Below are 8,575 nucleotides of genomic sequence, written 5' to 3' on the forward strand. Positions count from 1 at the left end.
TCACACCCCGCAGGTCAGGATGTGAATGTACGTGTGAGTGTGTGTGTGTGTGTGGTGTGAGTGTGTGTGTGTGTGTGTTTGAGCGAGTATAAAAACAGTAAGTGTATGCTTGCATGCGTGAGTTCTAAGTGCATGTGTGTGTGTGTGTGTGTTTGTGTATGTGTGTTTATGTGTGTGTCTGTGTGAGCGTGTATATAAAAACAGTATGCTTGCGTGTGTGAGTTCTAAGTGTGTGCAAGTGTTTGTGTATGAGAATGTGTGTGTGTGCGTTTGTGTGTACTTATGCTGTATTTTATATGTATACGGTACCGTATATATACATTCAGTATAAATTTCATCCTTATGTTGTGTGTGTGCAACATGTGTGCATGCATATTATATTGTATGCATGTAGTATACTTTACTATACATATATGGTGTGTGTGTACATGCGTTGGACTTGTCTGCAAGCATGTGTGTGTGTGTGTGTGTGTGTGTGTGTGTGTGTGTGTGTGTGCGTGCGATTGTGTGTGTGTGTGTGTGTGTGATTGTGTGTGTGTGTGATTGTGTGTGTGTGTCCGTGTGCGTGCGTGTGTGTGAGTTGTGTGTGTGTGTGTGTGTGCGCGCGTGTGTGTGAGTTGTGTGTTTCTGTAGAAGGGTGTGAGAGGAAGCGAGAGAGGCAGCTGAAGCGCGGTCGGGGGGGCAGAGGCTGACGAGCCTCTCTGCCTGTGGTGTTGTCAGGTTCGACAGCCTGTCCCCTACCTCACCTTGCTCCAAGCACGCAGGCTATCAGCCCTCGCCGTCAGTGGGCTCCGTGTGGTGTGTGCATGTGTGTGTGTTTTGTATGCGTTAGTTAATATGTTTTATATGTGAGTGCAATCTGTGTGTGTGCGCAATGATGTGTGTTTGTGTGTGTTTTTGTGTGTGTTGGTCTGTATGTTGGTGGATGTGTATGTGTGCTTTAATTTGTAGGGAAAATGTGTGCACATGGCTGCATGTGTTTCTCTGTATATGTCTGCCTGTGTCTGTGTGTGCTTGCATTTGTATGTTTATATAAATATATCATTGTATATATATATATGATAAAAATACAAGCACACACACACACACACACACACACACACACACACACACACACACACACACACACACACACACACACATACATAAATGTGTGTGTGTGTGTGTGTGTGTGTCTATGTGTATGTGTGTGTGTATATATGTGGTGCCTGTGTGTGTGTTTGTGTGTGTGTGTGTGTGCCTCACATGACGCGACGATTGGTATGCGCGGCTGCATGGAAGACCGTCCTTGGTGATAACTTCAGGATCAATGCAATGTTTGAATTGAATTCAACGTGTCCATTTGTTCCCAGCATCACCTTCCCCTTGTGACGGAGCAGGTTGCAAATGGGAGCTGAATAAATCAGCAGACCAAACCCAACTTCCACCACCACACACCTCCCATGCCTTACTGTTCATAACGCAGCAACGTTTTATCATTAATATTTCATGACATTAAAACAAAAAAGCAATTCTTGCTGTGATGAAATTGAGAGAGGAGCTTCCACCCACCCAGCAGTGGGTAAATCTCCCACCCACTGTTATGTATTGATCACTCTTTAGCATGGTGAACGCACTAGGAAATGCCATTTCTAGGGAACACTCACATTATCTGGGTTATTGGCTAACTGCTGCCTGCAGCAGTACATATCTATACATATCTATATCGTTTAGATATAAAATACTGCCTTGTTAATCCCAGGAGGTAAATGCATGTGTAACTGGTCCCCCTGCCTGTCCCCCTCCCCTAGTCGGCCCGTCCCCCAGCATGTCTCCCTCCCCCGGTCGTCCTGTCCCCTCCCTTGGTGGCCGTCTGAGGGCCAGCTAATCCGAGCCGACAGTCGGCCAGGCGGTGTCACCGGATCACTGCAGAGAGCAGATCCTGTCTCCTCTCGTTTCCCCCCTCTCTTCTCTCCCCGCCCCCCTTACCCCGACCTGAGACGTAACCCCACCCCCTCCGGCCTCTACCCCTCCACACATCCCCTCCCTCCCTCCCTCCCTCCCCCATCCCCCATCCCCTCCCCCAGCCTCTCTGTCTGTTCGGGGAGTATCATGTCAACACTGGGAGGCTTGCGTTCCTTGGCAGGCATGATGTTTTATGCTGGAATTAAAGTGTGTGTGTGTGTGTTTGTGTGTGGGTTTGTGTTTGTGTGTAGGGGGGAGGGGGGTCTCCCTGCTATGTTGCTTTTGTGCTTTTTTCTGTGTGCGTGTGTTGTTGTGTGTGTACTATGGTGCAGAATCTGTCACAATAGGGGGAAGGTAGACATTGTTTGATGTTGTTGGGCGAAATATACAAAAAAACAAAAACAGCCCTAAACAATAGTACTACTTTTCTTTGCTGCCGACGCTGCTTTAAACAGATTCAATTATGGCAGGGATGAACCGAGAACGTTATAAACTGTTGCTCTTTCCGTTCAACTTATTTTCAGATGTTTTCTCCTCTGCCACGTCGCCTCGTGATTGCTCTGTTCTGAAACCAATCATCACACCGTCAGATCGTGTCTTTGTGTGGAGCCGTATTTCTTTCATTTGCTAGCTCATCATTGTCTCTGCCACTGATCACACGTCCTCGCTGATGAAGCAGTCGCAGGATTTCGTTTCAGGACGGGCGGCCGACATTTGCAAAACATTTCAGTGTGCAAGTCGTATACGGAAGGGGGTGGGGGGGGGGGCAGTGGGGGTCGGGCGGAGACATGGTTGGTGTAAACGTTGGCCTTATCAAAGCAGACAGGCTCTTGGATGAACCATTGTGCCGTGCTCAGAACTCAGACATTAAATTCCTTCTTTTCATGTATTCATTGGTTCCTCCACTTCCGTTTTGTCTCATTTGAGCCGCTCTGCCCGGCGCCCTGCTCAGCCAGGGCTGTGATTGGTTTTGGTGTAAATGGAGATTGGTCAGGAGATCAGGAATTACTGACGAGATGAAAGGAATGGGACGGGGGGGGGGGGGGGGGGGGGGAGAGAGAGAGAGAGGGGGGGGGGGTGGACGTCAGTATGCATAACTAGGCACAGGCATGCATTCACATGCACTTGCCCGGTAACACCAAACCCACATACCCACACATCCACGCATGCACACACACACACACACACACACACTCACACTCACACTCACACTTGCATGCAACCAATTGAACACAGAATTTACCTCGCCCACAAGAACACATACTCATTTTCCAGACATGCATACAAACGGCGCCATCACACAATTAGTGATGCTGCAGTTGCCATGGCAGTGCTCCTAACGAGGACGGTAATGACAGCTGAGATTCTGCCATTATAATGCGGAGCAGTCGAGACACCGAGAAACGCTTCCATTGCAAGGGATTAAGGAAAAAAAACAAATTGCATTTCTTTTGCATGCCAAGGAGACAGTTGGTTGCCCCGGCACCAGAGTTCATTGGATGTTTGATCCCCTTTCACCTCTGCAGTATAATGGTCTCAGGCGTGGGACTCCTGTCAATGGGGAACGAGATGAAAGGGTTCAGGAGCTCAGCCTGTACCAAGGTGTTCCACCAGCTGACGTGCCGGACTAGTGCAGCCCTGCTGCTGCTTATGGTTCAATCCTCTCCGAGACGGAGCACTTTCCCCTATTTTCTTCTTTCTTTTCCCACTTGAGACGTGCCACAGTCACGTTACTGTTTTTCAGATAAAGTTCCTTTAGTGTCAACTCAATGCAAAAGATAACAGTGGCGCAGTGGCTCAGGGGCCGCTCACACTAGGACCACGGGCCCGTGCCCGAGCTCATTTGCATACTAAAGTCTAGAACGTTTCGCTAGTGTGACCACGCCATCCGTATTCCAGCACGGAACAGCCCCTTGGCCACGGGAGAGGTGTGCCGTGGCCAAAGTACAGATGCTAATGAGATGACACGCGCACACGGGCGGATACGCAACGTGAGCTGGATGTAAAGTCCTTGCGCGACCCTTCTTTCTTTATAGGTCCATCCATGCCCTTCTTCCCCACAACAATCATTTTAAACAATGGCGGCAAGCGCTTCACGAGTGGGTTCATGTTGGTGCGATAGTGAAGTCGAGTGTTTACTTGAAATTTGGGCCGACGACAGCACTCAGTCGCAGCTGGACACCACGCTTGGTGATGACGCATTAATCGTAGTACGACGTGATGACTTATGTATGAAGGAGCAATCGTGCCCAGGGCACGGACTTTGGGAGCAGTGTGACCACGGGCCAGCGGGGTGAGTGGGGAGGGGGGGAATCGTTCTGAATCTTCCTGCAGCACGGAACAGAGACTGCTAGTCTGCTATAGCCATGTAGGCAACGGGTTGGACCTGCGGTCCTATGGCGGCTCATGGGACCATCATGATTTACACTTGATTTCTCTCTGCAGATCGGAGTGAGGAAATTCAGTTCACGATGAAATAGGAGCGTCTTCCGATTAAAAAAAACAACGCTGTTTCCCGAGCAAATTCCATTCATCCATTTACAGTTTCAACCGAAGTAGACTGGATAAAAATCCTCCTTGGAATGCTTTTCTCAGACGATGATATATTTTTTGATTTACTTTCAACCAGGTTATAAGGCAAGAGCAAAGAGAGCACCTGGGTGACACTAGAGTGTCACATGGTAAGTTCATCTGATTGGCTGGAGACATTTTAACAGCGAAAGGACGTCCTCATAATTGGAAGTCAATTGCTGCCCAGCCATATGATAGCCAACTTATAATCGTTGCGACATAAACTTGATTAACTGGATGGCCTTACAGGGCTATAGGTCTCATGCTTTATGTCATTCTCTGTCTCTTCTGAAACCCACTTTCCTGTCTCTCTTCACTGCCCTGTCCATTATGGTGTAAAAGGCCTGGGGGAAATATTCAAAAATAACCGAAGACAACCAGTTAATTTCCCGCCTACAAACCCATGTGTCGTTGGCGCCACCACTGCAGTCCATCCTGCCCGTGAAATCACGTAAGACCTTTTTGATTCTGGCAACAATTTTTATTGCCACGACCTCGGTAAAGGGAGCTTGGCCCTGGCTAATAGAAACCCTCGTCAGAATCTTCCGAGATAATTAGTCAAATTAGCCCATCCCCTTGTCTCTGAGCTGAACCCGGTCGCTGGGTGGGTGTTTGAGCAGAATCCATGCAGCAATTACAGACTTATAAAAGAGAAACTCTCATACCTGCTTCGCCTGAGGCTTTGTTTACTGCACAACCGCTGCCGTTAATTGAAGACCAACAGCATTACGACCTGGGTAGGCGTCGAGTCAGCATGATGCATTAAACAGCATTAACGCTTTGACAGCTACGAATGCGGATCATCTTTTAATGTATTCTTTGTTACTCAGTGGCTTGGAAATGGCTCTCTCGCTCCTGCAACACAATGCACAAAAATGTCAAAAGAGTGAGTTTCATACTTACAATGAAAGCTAAATTGCAAATGTAGCACAAACACAGTGATACGGAAACACCAACCTAGAAACTTGCCATCTTCTTGCGACATAGAAATAATTGTAATCCGTTCTTTATGATATGCGCTGTAATTTGTCAAATTCGAAAGGCAGCCAAAATGTTTCCTCTATTCAGCACTTTCTCAGCAACAGTGGACTTCATTATGCTATCGTACTTTAATTTCCCAATACCTTATCCTTTTTCCAGCCCTGGCCCTCAATAGGACGCAACACTGCCACTTAACCCACCACTGTGTGCGAGCGCCTCCCTATTTAAACCATTACCATTTCCCAGCCACTTTCATCTCCCAACTTTCCGAGACACAGAACTGCTGGCGTCCCCTCCGTCCACGGTAAGCAGGGAAGATGTTTAACCTTGGTGGGGCCGGTGGAACAGATGGTGAGCCCTTATGTGCATGTCCGGCGCCATCATAACAGCGGCGCGTGTTGATGTATTAATCCACACCTGACAGACGAGGGAGCGCCAGGCCAGCCCTGAGGAAGCAGGGCTCAGTCTGCGGCCCACGGAAACATTAGTTACAATGAGGGCCCCTTGTGACTGCTCCCCCCCCACAAACACACACATACACACACATACACACACATACTCACAAACACCACCATGCATGGCCGTCCCTAATGAGACCTATTCCCAAAGCCTGTTAGTGTTCTCCACCTCCTCCTCGTCCACCTCTGCCTCCTCCTCCTGCATACTAATTAGCATGGTGGGGACTTTACCCTAACACTGCCTGAGCACGTACCCACCGGCAAATAAACTGAAGCATGATCACTTGCACCAACAATGACGGAGATAGATGTGTCAGGACCAACTGCAGGCATAACAAACTGTCGAACATGAGCTACAGCTGTGGATGTGGTGCACAGGGGTGTTGATTACTTTATCCGCCAGTGCCTGGAAATGACATCATTTCAGAACACACTCTCGGAAAACAATTGAAAATCCACATCCGGGAAGCGTGTCATCTCACGTGTTCGTTATGTTTACGCCACGGTGCTGATAAATGCCTCGAGATCTTGGATCACAGTAATGATGCCAATAAAGGTTTGCTAATGAAGTAGTCTTCAGCTTGGCACTCGTAGCACTGTAGCACACTCGTCTGCTTAATCCAGAACCCACTCCAGCTAAACCTTTTATCTGTTGAATTAATCATGAGCATATCACCAAGGCAAACACTGAGTGTTTGTTAATATGAGAGCTGGAAAGTTTGGCCATGCACATCTTATTTTATTTCACACTGTGCAATGGATGGCGCCGTTTCTATCCACAACAAAAGTATCCGCCAAACCCAGGCACTGTGACATACAGCAGATACTATGACTAATATTATTCTTAGACCGAAATTCTACTGCCGTTAATGTTTGCATTACAGCGCTCATTTTAGCGCCTATTATTTCATCAAAGAATTCCCAGGAAAGTTATTTACACATAAACCCAGTTGGGTTCATTTCAACTTCAGAGTTGAGCATGGCTCTTCACACAAATATGCTTGTGTCTTTGAGACCTCCTGTAATTTTCCCTGGGGAAACTAAACGTTTTTGTGTATTGCAGTATTGGTTTAAGAAGTGCCTTTGTCCCCGTCAGAGAATGTACTGTATGGGGAACATCCTAATGATAGAGTTAGGATTCTGAGTCTTCCAGAGGCTTGCTCTCGGTCCTCTTGATGTTTGAGGCGGGCCAGTTTACAGTGAGAAGACTGTTTGTCTCCCAGCAGTCGACCGCGGTGTGACTGCGGTGTATAATTACCCCTTCCTGCACAATCAGCCGCCTTGCAGTGCCAAAGCAAAGCCTTCCACATTTGGATTCTCTTGTTGCTGCTGCTGTCGTTCTGCACTTCCTTTTGTTCGCATCTCGCTGCATGCATAAAATAACCCAAACACACAGACACACACAGACACAAAAAGACACACACATACACACACATCCGTACGGTCTGACATTCCCGCAGATAAATTCTCCTTTATTGATTTCCCATAATCCTGAGCTAATTCTGCTAATTACTTTTATTTTGATTGCTCCTTTCTCTCTCTTTCTCTGTCTCTCTGTCGGTCTGTCGGTCGGTCGGTCTGTCGGTCTGTCGGTCTGTCGGTCTGTCGGTCTGTCGGTCTGTCGGTCTGTCGGCCTGTCGGCCTGTCTGTCTGTCTGTCTGTCTGTCTGTCTGTCTGTCTGTCTGTCTGTCTGTCTGTCTGTCTGTCTGTCTGTCTGTCTGTCTGTCTGTCTGTCTGTCTGTTTATTTTCTCTAGTTTTGTCTCTGTATCCCTCTCCATCTGTATCTTCTTCCCTTCTCTCTCTCTCTCTTTCTCTCTCTCTCTCTCTCTCTCTCTCTCTCTCTCTCTCTCTCTCTCTCTCTCTCTCTCTCTCTCTCTCTCTCTCTCACCTAGCTCTATCTCTACCATAGTCCTATATCTCTACCATGGTCCTATATCTCCAACCTTGTCCTCCATCTCTAAACACATCCTATAGCTCTACCCGGGTCTGTATTTTCTATCCTGGACTATATGTCTACCCTGGACTGTCTACCCTGGAATAAGTTCCCTACCCTTATTCTCTATCTCTACCCTTGACTGTATCTATACCCTGGCTCTCTATCTCTAACCTGGTCCTATATCCCTACCCTGATCCTATATCTCTTCCCTGGAATATATCTCTACTCTACCCCTTATGTTCTCCTTCTCCAACCTGCTATATCTCCACCCCGGTCCCTCTCTGCTTCCCCTTCCCCCTCCTCCTGCTCCCCTCCCATACATACAAAGTTGCTGTGCTAGCAACTCCGATAGTGGAGTAACTGGCAGTGTGTGGGGAGTGGTAGTGGCGGTGGGGGGAAGGGCGGGGGGTGGGGTGATCTGTAGGCCACACATGAGAACAGTCGATATTTCATATCTACCTGGAAGGAGACTCAGAGGGCAGAGGGAGACCTCAAGCCTAGGCTGAGATGTATCACAACATATGCAGGGTTAGAGCAATGGGGCCTATAGCAGGTGCTCCTGGGCAGATAGAGGTGGCGGGGGGTGGTGAAGGATGTGTGTGTGTGTCTGTATGTGTGTGTGGGTGTGTCTTTGGGGTGCATGTGTCTTTTGAGTGTGTGTGTGTGTGTGTGTGTGTGTCTTTG

The sequence above is a fragment of the Gadus morhua genome, chromosome 13 (genome assembly GCF_902167405.1).
Source record: "Gadus morhua chromosome 13, gadMor3.0, whole genome shotgun sequence".
NCBI lineage: Eukaryota > Metazoa > Chordata > Actinopteri > Gadiformes > Gadidae > Gadus > Gadus morhua.